Genomic DNA, 24376 nt, shown 5'->3' on the forward strand with positions numbered 1-24376 from the left:
CACTGGATGGTTTTAGCTCCCTTGTTGAAGATCAAGTGACCATAGGTGTGTGGGTTCATTTCTGGGTCTTCAATTCTATTCCATTGGTCTACTTATCTGTCACTATACCAGTACCATGCAGTTTTTATCACAATTGCTCTGTAGTAAAGCTTTAGGTCAGGCATGGTGATTCCACCAGAGGTTCTTGATATTGCTGTTTTTCTTATGGTGTTGCAAACCATATCAGTTCCTTCATTCCTTGCCCTAACTTCTCCATTGGTGTCCCGCACTCAGTCCAATGCTTGGCTGTGTACATCTGCATCTGTATTGGTCCAGCTTTCAGGGGACAGCTAAACTGGGCTCCTGTCAGTATGCACTTCTTGGCATCAGCAATAATGTCTCGGTTTGGTGTCTTCAAATAGGATGGATCCCTAAGTGGGGCAGTCTCTGGATGCCCTTCCCTTCAGTCTCTGCTACACTCTTTGTCCTTGCATTTCCTTTTGGCAGGAGGAACTCTGGATTAATATTTTGAGGCCCCCTCAGCTGGGGACCATGCCTATCAGGTTCCCAGGTAGACTCCCATCCAAGTACTAACCAGGCCCAGCCCTGCTTAGCTTCCGAAATCAGACGAGGTCGGGCAAGTTCAGGGTGGTACGGCCATAGACCAAAATATGTATATTTAAGTACTGTCTAGACATTAAATGTTTAAGAGCACAGGCTTCTCTTCCTAAGGACGCATTCACATGGTGACAGACAATGATCTGTGGCTCCAGTTCCAAAGGATCCAGTCTTCTGGTCTCTATGGTTACCACATCCATGTTTTGCTCTTGCATGCATGAAGGTAAAACACTAATATATAAATTAATCCCTAACAAAATAAATTGTGACATATCTCAAACAGCGTAAAATACCCAAAACTTTGTCTCAATTGTCTAAACGTTCTCAGAAAGGTTCATAGCCACTTAGCCTGTAGAAATCAGTCAGCACACAGACATATCAGGGCTAAGCAAATTTTGAGTATTAGAGTGATTTCTCTGAGTCTATCCTTTCTCAGAGATTTTGAAATGTAAAACTGTTGCTGATTTGTAAACTTAAATTTCTTGTTTGGGCTTTTTATACCATAAAACTTCTCAAAATCTGTTTGGGTTTTCTACATTACTTTGGCCTCCCTGATCCCAGCTTTTTAAAATGCCATGAGTGAGGAATGAAAGAAGGAAAGCAGCACTTTAAAGTGATTGCCATTGGAAGAAATATCAGCAAACATTTTTAAAAGAAAAACTATGAGGAATGGCAAAGAAATAATAAAGCCTGTTAATTTGGAAAGATCAATAAACTTGGTGACAGACAAGTCAAGAGGAGAGAATTTTCAAACTACAACAAAATATTTAAAAAATCTCATAGACCAGTTTTGCAAGAAACGCTGATAAAAAATTTCCCATCTGAGCTGAAATTAAACACCCCCTGGAAGCCAAAATATTACAAACTCACAAAGGATTAAGTATACTTATATCTATTAAATTAATTTAATAATAATTTTCAGCTTTCAACAAAGAAGCCAGAAAGTCCAGATATCTTCACTGAAATCTATCAAGAATTTTTAAAAAGATACTTATTCTTCACAATATTTCAGCAAACAGAGGCAGAAGACTGAGTCATACAATTACATCAATGTTAACCTTGTGCCCAAACCAGAAATGGGTGATAAAAGTATAGAAACTAAAAATTATATTCTCTTATGAACATGGATTTAAAAACACAGTGAAACACTATCAAATATAAAATAATTACCAAGATGTACATATTTAACTAGTGTGCATATATTAGAATTCTCACAATATTTTAATATTCCCAAAATATAAATACTTAATATTCAATCCACCAAATCTGAGTATATAACTGTGGTATAGAGGCATTTTATAAGATATTACACAACAATGAAAATAGTGATCTATAAATACATGCAGCAATATGGATAAAAATCACAATGTCAAATTAAAGAAGACAAACAATATTCTCTATTGTTGCCTTGGTATAAAATACAACAGCTACAGTGCACGCTACTATAGTTTAGGACTCTGATCAGTCTTGAAAGTTGATGGGATAGATCATGAATGGAAACATATGCTTAGGAACTTAGACACTTGCTTTGGGTGGTGGCTACATTAATGTGCTCACTTTGCAAAAAGCCATAAGTCTGTACACCTTAGTAAATTTTTAATACATTTTATAATTCCCCTCAAAGATAAAATACTGAGATACTGTACTGAAAGGATTGAAGATGTTAGTAACTAGCTATAAGAACTCACACTACCTAAGTTTAAAACTGAACTTCCAAATTTATTTTAATATACCAAAGGCTATTGTGAGGAGAAAGTAAGGTCAAAAGACATGGAACATGACTAGTTTATAAGTATTAATTTTGACACCTGTGTGATGAGACTCAGACTTGTTTGTCAGAATAGAAAAATGAATGATATATTATCTCTTTCTAATTACTCTTTGTATTATTTATACAGCGAATAATTATCTTAAGTGCAGTCAACCAAGAGGTCATGTGTTTATGTACAAGCACCTCATGCCATGACTTCTGTCTTAGTTAGGGTTTTACTGCTGTGAACAGACACCATGACCAAGGCAAGTCTTATAAAAAACAACATTTAATTGGGGCTGGCTTACAGGTTCAGAGGTTCAGTCCATTATCATCAAGGTGGGAGCATGGCAGTATCCAGGCAGGCATGGTGCAGGAGTAGTTGAGAGTTCTATGTCTTCATCCAAAGGCTGCTAGTGGAAGACTGACTTCCAGGCAACTAGGGTGAGGATCTTATACCCACACCCACAGTGACACACCCATTCCAACCAGGTCACACCTATTCCAACAAGGCCACACCTTCAGATGGTCCCACTCCCTGGTCCAAGGATATACAAACCATCACAACTACCAAGTAAATATGAAATGAAATAAGCTAAAATAAAATTTGCCTCCATGTGGTGACAAAGAATGCCAATGCTATTTTTGTCTGTGTGTCCTGGTGAGAGGATTATTACCACTGTCAACCTGTCTGCTAATACTGTACGTGGAGAAGGGAGCTTTGGGGGGGTAGAATTTTTGGATAGAAGAAGCTCAGAAGCCTCCTGCAGTGAATTAAGTGGTAGTAGGAAGGATGCATTGCAAAAATAATTTGTGAAGTTCCATGCCTGTAAGCATAAACAAGAATGATGGGTTAAAAATGTGTAGAATTTTGTTTTATCAAGCAAGACTAAGCACAAATATAAAAATGGTAGAAAATCTAAAATTAAAAAAATTAATTATAGCTATTTGGAACACACACACAAATATACACATACATATATGTATGTGTGTGTATGTAATTTATTATGATAAATAAAATAAATGGAATAATCTTGATCTTACAGAACAAAGGCTCTTTTTAACTCTGAAATGTGATCTGTCCTGGAGAACATTCTGTGTGCACTTATTTGCTGATGAGAAGAATGTTCTGTACCTGTCTTTTGGTCTATTGGTTTCCTTATCGATTTTCAGTCTTCTGTTTACTTTCTAATTTTCTGTATGGATTATCTATCTATTATTAAGTATGTGTTATTAAAATACCCAAATATTATTATATTGATGTTTATTTCTCATCTCAGTTCTGGAAATGTTTGCTTTATATACTTAGATGCTTTAATGCTGACTACATACATATACATTTATATTTTTAGTTGTTTTCTGTCAAATTGATGTTTTATCATTATGCCATTATATAAAGTTATTTGTGTCTCCCCTTACAATTTGACCTTGACTATTTCATTTGATATAATTATAGCCATGCTGCTCTATTTATTCACTATTTTCATGGAGTGTTTTTCTGTCACTTCTCTTTCAGTTTCTACTTGTTTAAAAAACTAAAGTTAAGCCCTTGTAGGTGGTATATCATAGGATATTGTTTTGTCATATTTTTAAAGCATTCACATCACCATGTCTCTTGACCAGTGAGTCTTATCTATTTTATAATTATAATCATTACTTTTATATTTTCATTGCCCTTTTAATTAATTCCTTAATATACTATATTTTGGTCATTTTTTATACTCTCCAACTCTTCCCATTTGCTCCAAACCTTCCTACTCATCTAACCTCATGTAATTTCTATTTCAAAAAAAGCAAAACAAAAAACCCACAAAAAATAAAAGAAAGATAAAGGAAAGAAAATTAATAGGACAAAAAAAATCCCAAAACAAAAGAAAAACTACACACACACACACACACCAACAAACAAATGGGGGAAAAAAAAGAGCATGCTGTCCATTTTGTGTTCAGCAATGATTCCTGAGAGTGTGGCTTGTCCTAGAGTGTGGTTGATACAACCATTGTTTCACTGGAGAAAACTGATTCATATCTTGCCCAACAGGTATCATCTACCTTCTTGGTAAAGTGTGGGACTTTTTACCTTCTCAGTGCTGAGATTTTTGTCTAGTTTGAACCTGTGTAGTTCATGTTCATACTATCACAAGTCTCTATAAGTTCATTTATGTATTATGAAGATCCACACCTTTGGCTCCTACAATCTTTACTCCTCCCCTTCTGCATAGATATCTGATTAATGAAAAAAGGAGTTTTATAAAAACATCCCATTTAGGGATGACTGGTCCAAAGTCTCTCACTTTTGGCACATGATCCAGTTGTAGGTCTCTGTAACCATTCCAATCTACTGCAAGATAAAACTTCTCTGATAAGGCCTGAGCAAAACACTGATATATGGGTATATCAGTATGTCATATGAGTCATTTTATTGCTATGTTCCTTTAACAGAATAATAATATAAGGGTTGTTTCCCTAGGACCACATATTTCTAGTCATATGTTCTTTACTACTTTAGCAGTATCAGGTATGGGTTCCATTTTTAAGCCCAAACAAGAATGTTATATGTTATGGTGGCTGCCATAACATTTGTACCACTATTTCACCTGTGCATCATATAGTATAAACTACAGGTCTCTATTATAGGTCATTGAGTTTGTAGCTGGGATGAATACCTTTCTCTTCTGGTAGTGTGCAGAGTACTTTTCAGCACCATGAAAACTGTCAGTAAGGATGAAACTTCTGGTTAGACACCAGCTTGATTTCTCCAAGTTTAATAACATAAGAAGTTGTGTCTTCAGCTGTAGGGTCTTGCCATCATTAGGTACAACAGAAAAACCAGTATCTTTGGCAACTGTCTGTAGTGTTTAGGGAGGTCTATTAGACCCATTTGGCCAATGACTCAATAAGTATATTACTGGAGGTTTTACTTGGTGGAATAAGATGTCCAGTTGGAGCATTCTCTTCCTATTACACTGTGACTCTATTTAACTTCCTTTTATATATGTATATATTTTCAGAAGTACCTACAGTAATAGATTTCCATTTGACTTTCCAAAATGGATTTAATGTTAGTTAACCCTTTTCATATTCCTTTCTTACCTCTACCATTTTCTCCCCTTCCTCTTTTAATCTCCCTCTTCTACTTACCCTTTTACCTCTTTATAACACTATATGCTACTTCTCGTTCCTTAGATAATCTCATCTTCTCCTCATCCATTACTAATTACCTACCCAATGTGGTTATTTGGATTATAACCCACATATTTAAAACTTAAAAGCTAACATGCAAATTTAGAAGAAAACATACATTTGTCATTTTGAATCTGGGTTCTCTCACTTAAGATGATTGTTTCTAGCTCCATGAATTTACCTAGGAATTATATTTCGTTTCTCTTAATAGCTGAATAATATTACATTACATGCAAATTTGCCATATTTTCATTATATATTCATAAGTTTATAGGCCTCTAGGATATTTTGCATTTCTAACTAAATAGAGCAACAATGGATATAAAGGAACAATTATCTCTTTAGTAAGCTGTAGAGTCGTTTGGGTATGTGCCCAAGAGTTGTATAACTGGACCTTGACATAGGTCTATTTCAGATGTTTATAGATGTGTGGAATTGTATGGGTCTGTTTTTATACCAATACCATGCTGTTTTTACTATGGCAGATATGTAATAAAATTTGAAATCTGGAGTTGTGATGCTGCCAGTAGTTTATTTATTATACAGGATTGTTTTAACTATCCTGTTTTTTTATTTTGTATATATATCCTATATATATCCTATTTATTTTGTATATATATATATACATATAGGATTTAAGATCCATTTGTATCAGTTTCTGTGATTAGTACTGGAATTAAGATGGGGACTGCATTGAATCTGTAGGTTGCTTTTGGTAGGATGGCTATTTTTAATATATTTATCCTACTAATTCACAAGTATAGGAGATAGTTTAATCTCATGGTGACTCCTTCAATTTCTTTCTTCAGTGTCTTAAAGTTTTTATTGTGAAAATATTTAATTACTTGGTTAGAATTATCTCAAGATAATTATGAGGCTATTGTTAAAGGTACTATTTCCATTCTCAATATGTTTGCCATCTGTATGTAAGAAGGCTATTTATTTTGTATGTTAATTTTGTGTCTTTCTACATTGCTGAAGGTGTTAATCAAGTGTAGTAGTTTATTGATGTGGTCCTCATGGTCTTTTATGCGTAAAATCAGATAACTGTATTTTGACATTTTTGTTTCCTATTGAAATCTTATTGACCTCATTCAGTTGTCTAAGTGCTCTAGCTAAGTCTTCAAGTACTATATTGATCAGGTATGGAAAAGGTCAATGTCTTATTTTGATCCTGCTTTTAGTGGAAATGCTTTGAGTTTTTCTCCATTTAGGATGATACTGGTTATAGACTTGTTGCAAGTTACCTTTATTAAATCTCTTGTATCCCTAGTCTCTACAGAATTTTTATTCTGAAAGTTTGGATTTTCTCAAAGGCCTTTTTTTCCTTGTCTAATGAGATAATCAAGGTGTGTGTGTGTGTGTGTGTGTGTGTGTGTGTGTGTGTGTGTGTGTGTGTTAGTCTGTTAAGTCTGTTTATATGCTGGACTTATATGTATTTATATGCATTTCTGGGAAGATTTTTTTTCCCATTCTATTTGTTGTTTCTCCACTTTTCCATCTCATGAAGCTGAATCTGTGGATGGTTAATTGGCTTTATTGCCTGGAGTCCTACTCAGAAAGCCCTTACCTTGTTGAAAGATGCTTTCTTTTTTCCATTGCATGTTTTGGCTTCTTCTTCTTCAAAAATCAAATGTCTGTATGTATGTGGGTTTACTTCTGGGGCTTTGATTCTATTCCATTGATCAACCTGTTTTTCTTTTTAAAGATTTGTTTACAGTGAGTACACTGTAGCTATACAGATGGTTGTGAGCCTTCATGTGGCTGTTGGGAATTGAATTTTAGGACCTCTTCTTGCTCCGGTCAACCCTGCTCATTTGGGTCTGCCAGCTCAATCTGTTCAACTCTGCTCTCTCAGTCCCTGCTCACTCCGGCCCAAAGATTTATTTATTATTATACATAAGTACACTGTAGCTATCTTCTGACACACCAGAAGAGGGCATTAGATATCATTACTGGTGGTTGTGAGCCACCATGTGGTTGATTTTGTATCCATTCACTTTGCTGAAGGTTGTTTATCAACTGTAGGAATTCTCTGGTAGAATTTTAGGGGTCACTTATGTGATAATTATTACATGATACTATTATACCATCTGCAAATAGTGATACTTTGACTTCATACTGTCTAATTTGTATCTCATTGATCTCCTTTAGTTTGAATATTGCTCTAGCTAGAACTTCAGGTACTATGTTGAAGACAAATGGAAAGAGTGGGCAGTCTTGTCTTCTCCCTGATTTCAGTAGAATTGCTTTAAGTTTCTCTCCATATAATTTGCTGTATTTGGCCTTTAGTATGTTTAGGTTTGAAAATTGTATACCAGCCGGGCGTGGTGGCGCACGCCTTTAATCCCAGCACTCGGGAGGCAGAGGCAGGCGGATTTCTGAGTTCGAGGCCAGCCTGGTCTACAAAGTGANGAGTTCCAGGACAGCCAGGGCTACACAGAGAAACCCTGTCTCGAAAAACCAAAAAAAAAAAAAAAGAAAGAAAAGAAAATTGTATACCTCATCTCTCAAAGACTTTTGAGATAAAGGGTATTGAATTTTGTCAAAGGCTTTTTCCGCATCTAATGAGACAATCATGTGTTTTTGGTTTTGGTTTTGGTTTTTGTCTTTAAGTTTGTTTATATGGTAGATTACATTGATGGATTTTCATATATTGAGCTATCCCTGCACCCCTAGAAAGAAGCCTACTTCATGGTGGTTGATGATTGTTATGTGTCCTTGGATTATGTTTGCAAGTATTTTATTGAGTGTTTTTGCATCAAAGTTCATAAGGATATTAGTTTTCAATTCCATTTCTTTGTTGAGTCTGTATGGTTTAGGTATCAGGGTAACTGTGTCTTCATAGAATGCATTTGGTGATTTTATTTTATTTTGTGGAATAATTTGAGGATTGTTGGTTTTAGCTCTTTGAAAGTCTGAGAATTCTGCAATAAAACCATTTGGCCCTGGGCTTTTTTGTGGAGAGGGGAGACTTTTAATGACTGCCTCTATTTCTTTAGGGTTTACAGAACTATTTAAAGTATATACTTAATTTTAGTGATATATATCTATCATGAAAATCTTCCATTTCATTCTGATTTTCCAATTTTGTGGAGAGCAGGCTTTTGAAGTAAGACCTAATGATTCTTTGAATTTCCTCACTGTCTGTTGTTATACATCCCTTTTCATTTCTGATTTTGTTGATTTGGATACTGTCTCTATGCCTTTTAGTTAGTTTGCCTAAGAATATTTCTATATTGTTGATTTTCTCAAAGAACCAGCTCCTGGCTTTGTTAATTCTTTGAATTATTCTCTTTGTTTCTAATTTATTGATTTCAGCCCTGAGTTTGATCATTTCCTGCCCTCTATTTCTCTTGGATGTGACTGCTCTTTTTCCTCAAGAGCTTTCAGGTGTGCTTTTAAGTTGCTAGTATGAGATCTCTCCAAACTTTCCTCTAATACTGCTTTAATTGTGTTCCATACGTTTGGCTATGTTGTGCTTTCATTTTCATTAAATTCTTAAGTATTATGTATTTATTTCTTTTTTGACCCAGTGGTCATTTAGTAAAGGGTTGTCAGTTTCCATGAGTTTGTGGGCTTTCTGTTGTTTCTGTTGTTTGGCTTTACTCAACGGAGGTCTAATAAGCTACTGGAGGTTATTTCAATGCTATTTTATTTGTTGAGGCTTGCCTTGTGACTGACTGTATGGTCAGTTTTAGAGAAGGTTCCATGAAGTGCTGAGAAGAAAGTATATATTCTTTTTGTTTCTGGGTGAAATGTTCTATAGATATCTTTTAAGTCTATTTGATTCATAGTCATTGTTAGCTTTATTATTTCTCTGTTTGGTTTCTGTCTCGATGACATGTCCGTTAGTGAGAGTAGGGTGTTGAAGTTTCCCACTATTGTGTGTGTTTAGATGTGTGATTTAAGCTTTAATAATGTTTCTTTTACAAATGTGGTTATCTTTACATTTGGGGCATATGTGTTCAGAATTGAGACATCATCTTGGTGGCTTTTTCCTTTGATAGGTATGAAATGTTCTTCCCCATCTCTTTTGATTACTTTTGGTTGAAAGTCTATTTAATTAGAAATTAGACTGGCTACTCCAGCTTCCTTCTTGGGTTCATTTCCTTGGAAAACCTTTTTCCATCCCTTTATTTTATTGTGTGTAGCAGAATGAAGGATCCTGTTTTCACATCTGTTCTGTTAGCCTGTGTCTTTTTATTGGTAAATTGAGTCCATCAGTGTTGACATATATTAATGACCAGTAAATGTTAATTTGCATTATTGTGGCATTGGTGCTATGTGTGTGTGTGTGTGTGTGTGTGTGTGTGTGTGTGTGTGTGTGTGTGTGTGTGTTTTCTTCCCTTTCTTTGTTTTTTCTAGTGTGGGGTTATTTATTTCTTATGTTTTATTGGGTGTAGTTAGCCTCCTTAAGTTGGAGTTTTTCTTCTATGATTTTGTTGAAAATGTTTTCTGGGCCTTGTAGCTAGAAATCTATTCCTATTATTCTTAGGTTGCTTTTTTCATATTGTCCCAGATTTCTTAGCTGATTTATGTCGTGAACTTTTTAGATTTAGTATTTTCTTTGACTGGTATATCAATTTCTTCAATCGTATCTTCTATATCTGAGGTTCTCTCTTCCATTTCTTGTATTTTGTTGGTAATGTTTACCTCTGTTGTTCCTGTTCCCTTCCCTAGGCTCCCTTGGTTTGTGTTTTCTTTATTGCTTCATTTTCTATTTTCTGTTTTACTCATTTCCTTCTCCTATTTGATTTTACTTTCCTGTGTTTCTTTTAGGGATTTATTCATTCCTTTTTACAGGTCTCTGTTATATTTATAAGATTGTGTTCAAGGTTATTTTCTTGTGCTATTGCTGAATTAAGATATCCAGGACTTGCTGAGTAGGGTAGCTGGGTTCTAGTGGTGTCATATTGCCTTGGCTCTTGATGTGTTCTTTAACTCTCTGGTTGTGCTTGGTGTTGACTTGGTGTTCCTTATACCAGCAGAACTCCTAGGGGGAGGCAGGCATAGCTTGACAATGGATCTGATGGAACAGCTCACCTCTCTGCTCACCTCTGCTGTCTGTGACCCAGATGAGCTGCACTGTCAGGGAATTGGGGGGAAAAGGGAATGTTTCTGGGATGTCTGAAGGCCTCCTCAGGGAAGCTGGATGCTCCTGGGATCTTGGAATGGCAGAAAGAGCTGTCGGCCTGGCAATGGAAGTCAAGGGGCTATTGGCAACTCACCTCTGCTGGCTCAGATTTTTCCTAGTAACGTTTATTTTGGTGTTCTTGTGTTACTTGTATGTTGATAGACATCTCCTTTTTAGGTTAAAGAATTTTTCCTCTACGATTTTGTTGAGAGTATTTTCTGTACCTTTGACCTAGATTATTTGTCCTTCCTCTATTTCCATTATTGTTATATTTGTTCTTTTCATAGTGTGCTAGATTTCCTTATTGTTTACTACCACAAGTCTTTTAGAGTTAACCTTTTCTTTGACTGATGTATCATTTCTTTTATTGTGTTTTCAATGCCTTGTTTCTCATTTCAATCTCTTATATTCTGTGGGTAAAGCTTTCCTCTGAGATTTCTGTTCAAGTTTCTAAATTTTTCATCTTCATATTTTCATCAATTTAGATTTTTCTTTATTGATTCTATTTTCATTTTCAGATCTTAAACTGATTTATACATTTCCTTCCATTATTTGCTTGTCTTTTCACATATTTCTGTATAGGGTTTGGTCATTTCTTCTTTGAGGATCTCTATCATAATTATAAAGTCTATTGTGAGGTCTTTTTCTGATGTTTCATGTATGTTGGAATACTAGGGCCTGCTGTGGTAGGGTTCCTATGTTCCAGTGGAGATGTATTGTTCTGGTTTTAATTGGTTGTGGTTTTAATCTGGTATCTAGGCATCTGGGATTGGAAAGATTGTAATTCTACGTACTGATATCTGGTATTGTGGTTATTGGGTATGAGCTTTGCTCCTTGGATTCTCTTGCCCTCTCTAATTCTGAGTGTGGTAGCTGTGTTTTGCCTGGCAGGAAATTCATCTGGGATTCTGATAGGTATAACCCCTGAGGGTTCTCGGTAAAATGTGTTTCTAGGTATTAGGAACTGACACTTAGGAATGAGTATGGGCTTGAGAGGAGGGCTGAAATGGTTGATAGTACAGTGGAAAGCAGGGTATTGCACCAGGTTCTTCTTAGTTCCCTAAAAATAGAGGTAGAAAGTGGTATGAAGCCATGGCAGAAGGTCTGCTACAGAGCTGGGGATGGGTCTGAGGGATTGGGCTTGGTGACACAGAGAAATAGGTGACGCTTTGCTTTTTTCACTGACAGGAGTGCCTTTGAATTCTCAGGAAGTGTCTGCTGGAGTTAGGAGCTGGGATAAAACAAGGAGTGGGAGAAAGGAAGATAGGAGGGAAAGATCCATGTGATCTACTAGATATGGGAGGAAAGGGAGGAAAGAGAGGCCTCAGAAAATGGTCTTCTTTAGAGCTAAGACTGTGGGGATTTGATTTGAAAGAGCTGAAGGAGAGTTGCAGTTAGCTTGCCTGCTTTCCTGGCTTGAGTCATGAATCATTTTTGCATTCTAAGAACATGTTTTCAGAGTCTGAACTCACATGTACCTTCTCACTAAGATGTGATGTATGTAGGTGGGAATGCTAATTAGAACTGTTCAGACTAGATTTGTTTTAATCAGAATTGTGTCTTATGTTACTGTGCTATAAAAAGTTGGTGAAAATACTAATTTTATTTATTTCTCAGTGTAAAATACATGAACAGAATATATGCTGTTTCCTTTTATTCTAAAGAACTACAATATGTATATTGGCTGGGCAGAATGGGCTTTCTTTGAAATCTGTAAAACTTTGTAAATTCATCCCCAGGTATCTGAGCTAATACAGTTGGAGCCTATTAGTGGAGGAGTAGACACAGAATATTATTACATTTTCTAATTCTCTTTAAGAGAAAGCAATGCATATTGTTTAAATCCTTAAAATTTCCTCATTAAAAATTATGGAAATGAGGGAGGATGAATGGGATGAGGAACAGTCAGAGGGCAAACCCAGATGAGGATAATGACTAGACTATAAAAATAAATTCAATAATAATAATAATAATAATAATAATAATAATAATAAATATTCTAAACATTGTTAGTTTTCTTTCTGAGATAGAAATATTTTATATAATTTTTACAAATTACTGTGTATTATTTTATTTTATTTTTAATTTTTTATTGGTTACTTTATTCATTTGCATTTCAAGTGTTATCTCCTGCCCAGTTTCCCCTCCACAAACCTCCTATCCCACCAATCTTCCCCCTGCTTCTATGAGGGTGCTCCCCTACCCAAACACCACTCCCACCTCACTGCCCTAGATTCCCCTATGCTGGGACATCAAACCTTCACAGGACCAAGGGTCTCCCCTCTCAATGATGCCAGATAAGGCCATCTTCTGCTCATATGCAGCTGGAGTCATGCCCTCCATGTGTATTCTTTGGTTAATGGTTTAGTCCCTAGGAGCTCTGGAGGGTCTGATATTGTTGTTAACAGGGATGACATTAGCTGAAATATCCAACAAAGTGGAGAGAGAACCTGTAGAAACCATATGGAGAGGTTGGGCATGGCCCCTGCTTGAGGGATGGGACCACCCACCCTTCTCAAAAATTTTAGCCCAGAATTGTTCCTGTCTTAAGGAGGTACAGGGACAAAAAGGTGGAGTAGAGACTGAAGAAAAGGCCATCCAGAGGCTGCCCTACCTGGGAATTCATCCCATATGCAGCCATCAAACCCAATCACTGTTGCTGATGCCAAGAAGTGCTTGCTGACAGGAGCCTGATCTGTCTCCTGAGAGGCTCTGCCAGAGCCTTACTGATACAGATGTGGATGCTTGTAGACAACCATTGGACTGAGCACGGGGACCCCAATGGAGGAGTTAGGGGAAGAACTAAAGAAGCTGAAGGGGTTTTCAACCCCACAGGGAGAACAACAATATAATATAATTTTAATTCCCCAAAATTAATATATCTTGAGTTAAATTTAAACATAATGCTCTCTGGAGCTATTGAGATTTCCCCATAACCTCAGTCTACTGGACTGTATGGGTTTCTGTTTCTATCATATTTTTTTTCTAATTAAAGATTCATACAAATATATTTTTACAATTGAAACAGTCTTTATTTTGCTACTCTCAGTGAAACAATTGATTCAGAAATAATCATCACTGGATGTTTAAAACATTACACCATATCATTGTATCTCTGTGACAATGTGGAAAACTAGATACTGCCATGACATCAAATATGCCTGCAGGGTGTAGTTCAGTGGTACAGTACTTGCCTAAGATAAAAAGGACCTGGGTTCAATCTTACCACTGCCTTTCATTCCCTACTAAAGAAATTAATCCTGAGGGAATTCACTAACAGAAAACTTAAAACTATGGAATGCTCATAAATTTGTGTTTCATCCTTTTTTATGGTCCATGCTAATCCCCAAATCATTCTGAATTTTGTGTGTGTGCAGCTATAGCAAGCATTACTTAACAATATTAACTATTACTACATAAACACTGAAGTATACACAAAGTATATAGATAAAGAACTCCAAAGCAGCTCTAAAAGCACTGATAAAATTATCGTATAGTTTGTTGCAGAATCCTTTATATACGTTTTCAAACAAAATTGTGGCATTTTGGTTTACTTATTTGATTTTAAGGTATCCATAGCTAAACAAGCCTATGAAAATTGATGATTTTAATGCCTATTGATTATGTATCTGATAGATTCATTACTCTTACTTTTATCATTACCCCTTAATTGAGAAGTTATACTAATTTTAATTTTTTTCTAGGAATAATATTATAATGAATATTCCTCTGTGCAAAATGATCCATATCATCAACCTGTGAGAAAATTCAAAAGTTGAATTACTGACTCAAAAATTATCATTTTAATAGCTTAGGTAATATTAGTGCTAAATATTTTTATGGTATGCTCATTTATCCTTATTGTATTTATAAGAATTGCCATTTCATTTTTTTTCTGATGGTGTTAATTGTCATCTGAGAATAAATATTTCTGGTGCAATGGAGTACTAATTAATTGTAGTGTTTGTTTAATACTAGTTTAGAATTTTTAAATATTGTAATTCCAATTGTTATTATATTTAAGGTATGGAAATTACCTATTTATTACACTGTGAATTTTTCTGAGGTATTATTTTCTTTCTTATTTCCAGCTACTAATGTATAAAAATAAAACTCATAAATGAGTAACTTTTTCAAATTATAATCCTCCTTTTTCTTTTTGTCTTTAAATGGCAATGTCTTTAAGTAATTACATTGTTGTTTTATAATTAGATTCAGTAAATAAAGTCCAAATGAATAATGTCTAGGGTAATGATAAATGAATGAACCTGTCCTTGAATTACAAGGAAACTAACTGTACAAATACAAGACTGAGGAACAAGACATTCCCCGGAGAGGGAAAAAACCCACTCCAGGATGTCCATTGAGTAAAAACTCAGAATGAAACGATGGCTCAGAGTGTGTCCCAAAATGAAAGCAATTCCAGTAAGTAACATTTAGGGAAATGTAAGGTAATACAGATATCTTCTAATAGATGGTTCTAAACAGACCTCTTAAACTTTATTCAGTTATTCTGTATTTATTTATGAGATATTTACTTTAGAGGCAAATAGCACTAAAGACACGCTAAAACTTGGGACCATTTATACATCTCCTCAGACTTGAAATGTTCATCTATGAATGCTAGACACATATATGATTTTAAATTATTGAATGGTTATTATAAATAAAATAGTTTGGTACATTTGTTCTCTGTTATACATAAAACTTAGAAAACTGGATTAAATTCATAAATATAAGATGTTAGCTTAATGTTTAGACATTTTATCAATTCAAGGTATTCCCTGCCTTTCAAAAAGTTGAAGATTTCAGATACATGGCAGAAAGGATTTAAACTTGGGGAGGATCTAAGAAGAAAGTTATGCCCAGCCCCTTTAGCTCTAGTGTTTTAAGTTAACTTACTTTTCCCTTTGGTTAATGTAACTTAACAGCTTATTCTCATCGATTTCTTTCTCTTTTAGATAATTATGTAAAAGATTGCTCAGTTATCTAAAGTACATAATGAAAATAATTGTTAAATATTTCACTAATTTTAACATGATCACGGGAGTATGAGAAATCTTTAAAGGATGGAAAAATTATCTTGTTTTGGCTATAAGATTTGTGCAAAGCTCATCATTTCAATGATCCTTTATAGCCAGATTTTTATTCTCATTAAGATAGAAAATGCATAGCTTGGCAGTGATGGAGCATGCCTTTAATCCTAGTATTTGGGAGGCAGAGGAAAGAGTATCTCTATGATTTTGTGGCCAGCCTGGACTACAAAGAAAGTTCCAGGATGGCCAGGGGTACATAGAGAGACCCTGTCTCGAATAAAACTAAAGAGAAAAAAAAAAGAAAAAAGGATGGAAAATACAGAAATACAGTGCTTGTTAAACAGACTTCTAAAGGTTGCTTAATAGTGCGTACAGATCTTTTATGTCTTTGTTGATTGTTTTTCCCATTTGTTCATCTACTGACTATCAAAAATTACCAAATACAACTATATAGTTTTATGTTTCTGTTTTTAATTCTATAATTCCCCTCACATGCCTGAAGTTCTGTATTAGGAATATACACAGCAAACATCTAGCTATTGAGGTTTACCTGTGAGAATTCATGTCTTATAATTATAGTTCATGTCCATAAACTACTATGGCAAAAAAGAGAGACTTGTTAAAATTTATTATCTGGAAATATGAAGATCAGAATCATGGGAGCAGCACATGTGGGCCTTCTTTTAGAATCAGTGTATCTATTAGATGCTTGAACATGGCAACCCTTCACTTGTCAAAATATGTTCTTATGCTAATCAAGTGGTTATTAGCAAGATTGGTCCTTCATTCATTATTGGGCTGAGGGTGCTAATTCTTCAGGGACTGATGGTTTAAAACCACCCTCATTTCCTGGTCTTGTGAACCTCCCCAACACAAAAGCTTACTTTTTAAAGCATGCAATGAAGAGTAGAGAAGCAGCAGCGTAGTCATGAGAAGAAATCCCATCACTTTGCCCTGTTCTATTAGTTAAAGTCCATCAATATATCTAGTCCATGCTGACTGAGTGGCTACTACACAGGGTTTTAATTCTGAGAGGCAGAAATCATTGCAAGGAAGGGTCAAGAGAAAGAAACTGCCATCTACCTGATGAGCTAGTTGTTTGCCTTTTATTTTACCAATGTCTCTCTATAATAACAATTGGTTTGGAATTATGTTTTACCTATTGATAACCAAATCATTGTTTCCTTTCCATTCACTTTAACATTTACTTTTTTATTCAAAGTGTTTATTTTGTACAACATATAGTTGGGCCTTTCCCTCTAATTATTCTTTTTAGTAATTTCTCTTGATTATATGTAGTGTTTATTTCATCATTTTAGTAAATTTAATAGAGTTATTAATATCACTGCATACTCAGGTCTGCAATCCAGAGGTGGTTTGGCAAGACAAAGTATGCTATGTAAGAATAAAGACGTTAGTTCAGATCTCTAGCATACATATCAAGGCTGGGCATGTTAGTACATGTCTGCAAGACAAGCACAGGGATTAGCATGACAGGTGGAAATAGACAGTTCGGGTGGACTCACTGGCACCCTGACTAGCTGAAATGACAAGCTCTAAGTTCAGTGAGAAATCCTGTTACAAAAAAACAAAATGTAGAGCTTTAGAGAAAGACACTGAATGTTGACTTCTGACATTCACACACACTTAAATGCTCCCCCAACCACTACCACATGACCAGACACACAAAGATATCACCACCACCACATAGGCACTAAGCAATACCACCACCTCATGGGAACTATATAACAGCAGCAACAATACACAAGCACGATGCAACACCACCACATAGGTACTATGCAACACCATCACCACATAGGAACAAACTATACAACAGCGCCATCACCACAAAGGTACTATTCATCAGCACCAAACAGACACTGTACATCAGCACCACCACCAAGGTACTGTTCACCACACAGCAACTGTACACCAGCACCACCACACAGGTTGACTTTCTTTTTTTCTTTTATGAGCCTACCTCTGAAGTCGTTGTGGTGTATTCTTTTTAATTTTCAATATCATATTTTTAACTTTGCAATTTTTATTTATTTTATTTTATTTTCTTGGAGAATTTTTACCTCCTGCTATAATTTCTTATTTCTCTACTGAAATAGTTGTTTTGACTGGGAAAAAAATGGTTTACTTCATCAAAGATAGCCGTAAATACTGATTCCAAAGCTGATTTATTTTATAGTTAGATTCTTGATATGTTTTTCTCTTTTGAGTATATGGTTTAAATTATGTTGGTTCTTCATACATTTCTTCAATGTCTACAACATCATACATAGTTGTGATAATCTTTGATTCTGTTTTCTCTAATAGCCATATCTTCTCTTTTAACTATTAATATTTCTGATTGTGTTAGAACTCTAAATACTGCTACAGGAATGCTCTGGGTCCAATTCATATCCTTAAAGCTATTTCACACTCTGTTTAGTTCTGTTTTCAACCTCCAGGCATTCCTTACTCCAAGTGGTGTAACAATTTTCTCTTGTTATTCAGACCACAAATTTCTGAATGGTGTCCTCTGCCATGGCCACATGTGCTACACAGCCTTCACCTTGGCCTAAGGTAAAAGCTACAGAAATCAAAACTTATTATTGGTCCTTCCCTCCCTTTCTCTAAGTAAGCATGTGCTAACTACTATAGCCAGCCTATTTCTGTACACCCAAAACTTATTTTTTTTGTCTTTCTACAACATCAGAATTTATTAGGCAAGTATACATTCACAGGTATGCCAATTTCAAAGACAACAATTTTCTAGATGATCCCACTTTCTTTGATAATGTGTCCTAGATCAACAATGCTTTCATTCTTATCTTAATTACTAATATTAATCTCAGATGATAAGGCCCAAATCAGAAAGTAAATATATCTATATAAAAATGTATAATTTATGTACTATATACAAAATGTTAAAGAGGCTAAAGCAGGTTTTAGAGGTTCCAGACATAGGTGGATCGGATCTGAATGAAGTCTGTATTGACAGAATAAGGAACTCAAAGAAGAAGCTGCTGCTGTCCAGTCAGACTTCTGTGAACACGTGGTTAAGACCAAACATATAGAGCATAGTCCAGATGTGAAATGAAAGGGCAGTACCTGACTCAGATTTGGAAAATTCTAATAGATGGACAAGTTCCAGATTGGTGAAAGGTAGGATGGGTAGGATGGGCTGAAAAGGTCACCCAACACAAGAACTGTGGCAAACTTATGTCACTGGGACCTTCATGAGTTCTCTGCCCATATGTCTTTGATCAATACACTAGGTGTTAGATGACAGGCCAGTTGAGAGCCATTGCCATCTTAGTGGCACCCAACCCTTACTAATGCAGACATTTTTAAGTGTGTCCATATTTTATGGTTTGTTTGTTTATTAGAGTAGGCACAACTAAAGGGACATTAATCTCTTGAAAATGAATTCACATCCTATTTATTTATCTGAATTTACATTTAAACATTCCTTCCTACCAATGACATGCAACATAAGTCATTTCATTATTACTAAGACTTTTTCTTTCAGTGACTTCTAATTAGAGTAATCAGAACACCTAAGTAATTATTATATATATGGGTAGAAATCAATGGTTCCATCTTGTTCCTTCTGTTTACCTTTTATTTTCTTCTTTTAGGTCAATATAATAAAGCTTAATATTAACTGCCCTTTGGCTTCTTTTTTATGCTGCTTCTTATCATTGTTGTTTAGTAGTTTATCTAGGCTAAAGCTTATAATAACACTTCTAAATTATTGAAACTATTTCCAACAGGGTGTATATATATATATATATATGATATATATATATATAATATCAGGACTCACAGAAATCTAGGTTCATTCTAGTCTTACAATAGCTATAGTATACTTTGGCTTTCTCATATTTTTATTTGAACACATACCATAAACACCAAAATATATTGGTTTTTTTCTTTTAAAACATTGTAAGTGAAAAGGAGTATTGTTTCCACATATATAACCACTTTTACAATGCTCAACAAACAATTCCTTTAGAAAATCTGTTTCCCTTGTATTTTTTATTACATATTTCTGGGTAAAGAATTCTACACTTAGTTTTGGCTGGTTTTTAAATGTTATCAATGTAGTATATTCAATTTTTCCTCTTCCTGTAATAGTTTTAGTATTAGAGGATATAGTTTTAGTATTAGAATTTTGCCTTTATTCCCATATAGTTTTCCCCCTTTCTTTGTTTCTTTTAAAGTTTTAATATTTATTGCTGGCTTCTAGAAATTTGGTTGACTTGTCTCGTGGTGTGTTTATCCTACTTTGCCTATCCTACTTGTAGTTGATTAAGGTCTTTAGACCTAAAGCTTATAACTCTCACCAAATTTGGGGGAGGGTAGATTGGCTATTACCACTTCATAATTTTTATGTAACATTATAGATTCGTATCCTCCAATTATACTCCACGAATTTAGGAAGAGATTCAAGGATTACTTGTGGAGACTGATAGATCTTCTCCATCACACTTCTGATCACCAAGACTCAGCCCTTAAAATGTTGGCCAGCTCAATGGATTAGTCATCTTATAATCACCAATTAGTCATCTGACAATGCACCATGGCTTAAACACCTCCTTAAAATTCTTCAAGCTAAGGAGTCTAAGCTCAATGTGTGGTGAATTCCTCTTGCTAGTTTGAAAATAGTTGTCTTCTTGTATCCCTACAAGGTAATCCTTGGCTGTATAAGAAAGCACAAGACCTAAGGAGCAAGCCAGTATGTAATGTTTCTCCATGTTCTCTGCTTCAGATTCTGAAAGTGAGCTATAGTCTTTTTGTTTCTCCTTTGAAAATGTATTAATTCCTTCAGAGAGGATCTACCCACATAAGCATTCTAAACCTAATTGTTCACCAAAAGCCTTAACTACCAATACTACCCCTCTGGGGGTTAAGGTTGTGGCACATGAATCTTGGAGCAACTCTTTGTTCCCAAGAACACTGCTATTTAGTTGCTAAATTATGTAAGGCCACCATTTTCTGTCTGGTACCCCTCTGCCCATAAGATTGTTAAATGCCTATGGCATAAAACTAAGATGAAAAACATTGTTTCTTTTCTACATGGCTGATAGCCCTTTGCTAACCAGTGTGCTGTGATTGGAAATTTTTAAAACTGTGGGTGTGTCTTGGACACAGTGAATGAGTTAATGTAGTTCCATTCTTCATAATAACTAGGTGTGAGAGAATTCATATACTTTATTAAAGTAGAAATCAGTTTATATAATATAATCACATGTTTAAGGGTCAATAAAAAACAGGTGATAGTTTAGCTATAAATGAAAGTATAATAGCAGCACAGTAATATATTGTATTTTCTCCAAGTAATAAAGACAAATGCTGAAGACACTTCTCAGTAATATTGCCACTAAAGGACAATAAAAGGCAAAAATAAGTTCTGGTTTCACTGCATCTGCTTATTAGTGTCAAATCAGAAGAAAATTCAAACTTTTCTGTCTATTTAGCAAATTCATTATTTTCTAACCGCATTAACATGGGTATCAAAATATTAAGTAAACTTTTATTACTTTACAACCAGCAAATGACTTAAAATAATTTTATGATGTTTCTTTCCTTAATTGACCATTCTGTTCAGTGCTTGTAACATCATAAATGTAATCATTATCAAAAGTGATTCTTTAAAAATTCAGGAATCCAGTACAGGGGAATGCCAGGGCCAGGAAATGGGAGTCGGTGAGTTGGGGAGCAGGGCGGGGGTGGGGGAGGGGAGCATAAAGGGGACTTTTGGAGAGAAAACTAGGAAGGGGGATAGCATTTGAAATATAAATGAAGAAAATAGCTAATAAAAGAAAAAAGAAAACAATTCAGGAATTATTCTAGTTCTCTTCACTGTCACTGTGATTAAGACACTGACCAAAAGCAACTTGGAATAAAATGGTTTGTTTGGCTTATGGTTACAGTCTATCACAAAGGTAAGCCAATGCAGGAACTCAAGAAAGGAACCTAGGGGCAGAATCTGAATCAAAGAACATGGAAAAACATTACTTACTGGCTTGCTCCCCATGTTTTGTTCAGCATGCTTTCTAGAGCCCGGAACTACCTTCCCAGGAGTAGCATTGCCCATAGTGTGCTAGGACCTTCCACATAAATCACTAATCAAGAAAATGCTCCCACAGTCTATGCCTACAGGCCAGCCTGATGAAGGGAACGCTTCTTTTTAGTAATTCTCTAGTATTTCTAGTTTGTTAGGTTGACACAGGGTTTGTATTAATTAAGGACTTTGCAATAACACCCTGCATTAGTCACTACCATTATCATTTTGCCATTGTGTCTCATTACATTAAGTGGGAGTGAATATTGGCCAATTTTCTGTTATAATAACAAGTTATCTAAGTGAATCCAACTTTAAAAGGGGGTTTATTTTATCTTATGGTTCCATGGTTATTCAGCCATACAGCTTTTTAGGCTGTGGTGAGGTGGAACATCTTAATAGCTAGCATATGCAGAGTGATCTGCTCACCTTGTGATAACCAGGACAAAGGGAGGAAAAGAAAAAGAATGGTTGAGACCCCCAAAATCCAAAAAATAAATAAAAATAAAGAGAACCCAATATCCCATTCAAAATCATATCCCTGAAGACGTAAGTTCCTTCACATCCAGCCACAGGCTGAGGAGCGAACTTTTACTCAACAAGGTTTTGGGTCATCATTCATAACATAGATGAAGTGGTTTGTTTACTAATTCCTGGGTGTTTCTTTAACAAAATATTAAAATGTCTATAATTTGTAAAAATAAATATATAATAACCTTTGAATGCTTATTTGCAACTATAAGCTCCTTAAATAGAAAGACCATAAAGAGTTATCAGTTAAAAAGCTTTAGAATTACTTTGAGGTTACCTGTACATTCATTTATATCATACACAAGACAGCAGGTAGCAAGGTTGTGTTTTGCTCTTATTAAATATGAAGAAGTGGTGAGCCTTCTCAATGGATCTCATGAGTAATACTTACTGTGATGTAAGAAAAATTAAATCCTGGATTGTGAATGCACTGGAATTTAAATAGAATGGATTTTATATGAATTATCTTGGTTTATAGTTTAATTTGGGGGGAGGGGTTTCGAGGAAGGGTTTTTCTGCAGCCCTGGCTGTCCTGGAATTCACTCTGTAGACCAGGCTGGCCTATTATAATTATTTTGACATGATTTTGAGAGATAATGATAAGAATAATAATTTTTCAGCTTGAACTCCTTTTTGTTCTTGATTTTTGTGAATATGAAGAAAATTTAAAAGTATTTGGAATCACTTTAGAAAACTTTACATTGTTTGAAAATGTAAAATATACTTTGTGCCAAAGAAAAGGCACAATAAATGTCTTGTAGTTCTAATGTTGGTAGTTGAAACGGGACAATTAATTTCTTCTGTAGATAGTAATTTTTAATATATCACTCCTAAAATATTTGTTTGATCTTAACTCAACTGTAGCTACTCATAGATTTAATCTGTTCTGGTTTAATTGTGATTTTCAGAAGTTTTGTGTTTTATACAAGTGATCCAGAATCAATCAAGGGTGGTTATATCTGGGTATATGACTAGAGTTTTAGATACTGAAGTAACTGGCTTCAAATGATCATGTCTGTCAGTAATGAACAATCAAACTCAATAGATGACATGTTTTTTTGTTCCTTTAAAACTCCTATATGGTTAGTATCAAATGAGTGTTCACTATAATTCTCTCCCAGGGTAATTCTTTTCCACAGAAAACTACACTAATATCTTTGATGATCATAACTTATTTTCTTCCTTCAAAAGAATAAAAAATAGAAAGACAAAACAAAGTAGCTAAATTCAAACTAGAAGTGAAGCAGCATAGATGTCTCATTTCTGTTTACGTTTGACTTATACAATATTTAAATATCATAAGTATTGCTTTTTTAAATCCACAAACTTCTTGAGAAATTCTGAAAACTGGTTATCTGGGGGAAAATGTTTTGAGAAGTGGAAAGGAACATCACTAATTATCAGTCAACATCACTTATATAAGTTATGCTCCAAATATCACAATAGCTGAAAATTCCTTTACATTTAATAACTCGCAATCCTTCTTTGATTTTTTTGTTCTCAAGTTCTAAAACTTGCAAAATAAGCATATCATAAAAAAAGAAATGAGAGTGTAGAAGTTAAGCTATGAAGCATGTTCTGAATCAAATATTTAAAGGTAAAACTGACATTCCTGGGGCAGAATTAGGGCTTCTGTTTCCTCACATTGGATCTTGAAAAAAAATGCATCATGTAATCCCAAAGGTGCTTACTGTGTATTTGTCTGCATGTGGGCAGAGGCAAAGATGCCCTCATATTGTGGTCCCCTTTGTCTATATTTCCCTTCAACCAATCTCTAACTGAAGAATAAGTTCTTGAGAAAGATGATTGATGAATCCATAACTCAGAACTCATCCAGAAAATTTTCAGTAGAACACCTTGAGATGTTTCCTGGGGGGAAAAATCAGTAAAATATAAGCAATTCCACTATATCTAGACTCCCAAAATTCATCAGTAAGAGCAACAAAATCACACAGCCCACGCTTGAGTCCCTGCCATAATGATTCAGAAGAATTGAAGATGGTCAAAATCAGTTATGTACTAGGTCAGACTTTTTCTCCGTTTATAAGTAATGCTTGTTCTGGTGTAGTACTTAAGTATAT

The 24376-nt window shown here is 35.0% G+C and overlaps 1 pseudogene; it reads right to left on the reverse strand.

Annotated features, from left to right (window-relative positions):
* Positions 1–526: 526 nt before the first annotated feature.
* On the reverse strand, positions 527–644 carry LOC115032926 (annotated as a pseudogene).
* Between the last annotated feature and the right edge of the window lie 23732 nt (positions 645–24376).

This window comes from Mus caroli, chromosome 12 (assembly GCF_900094665.2).
Source record: "Mus caroli chromosome 12, CAROLI_EIJ_v1.1, whole genome shotgun sequence".
NCBI classification, from domain to species: domain Eukaryota; kingdom Metazoa; phylum Chordata; class Mammalia; order Rodentia; family Muridae; genus Mus; species Mus caroli.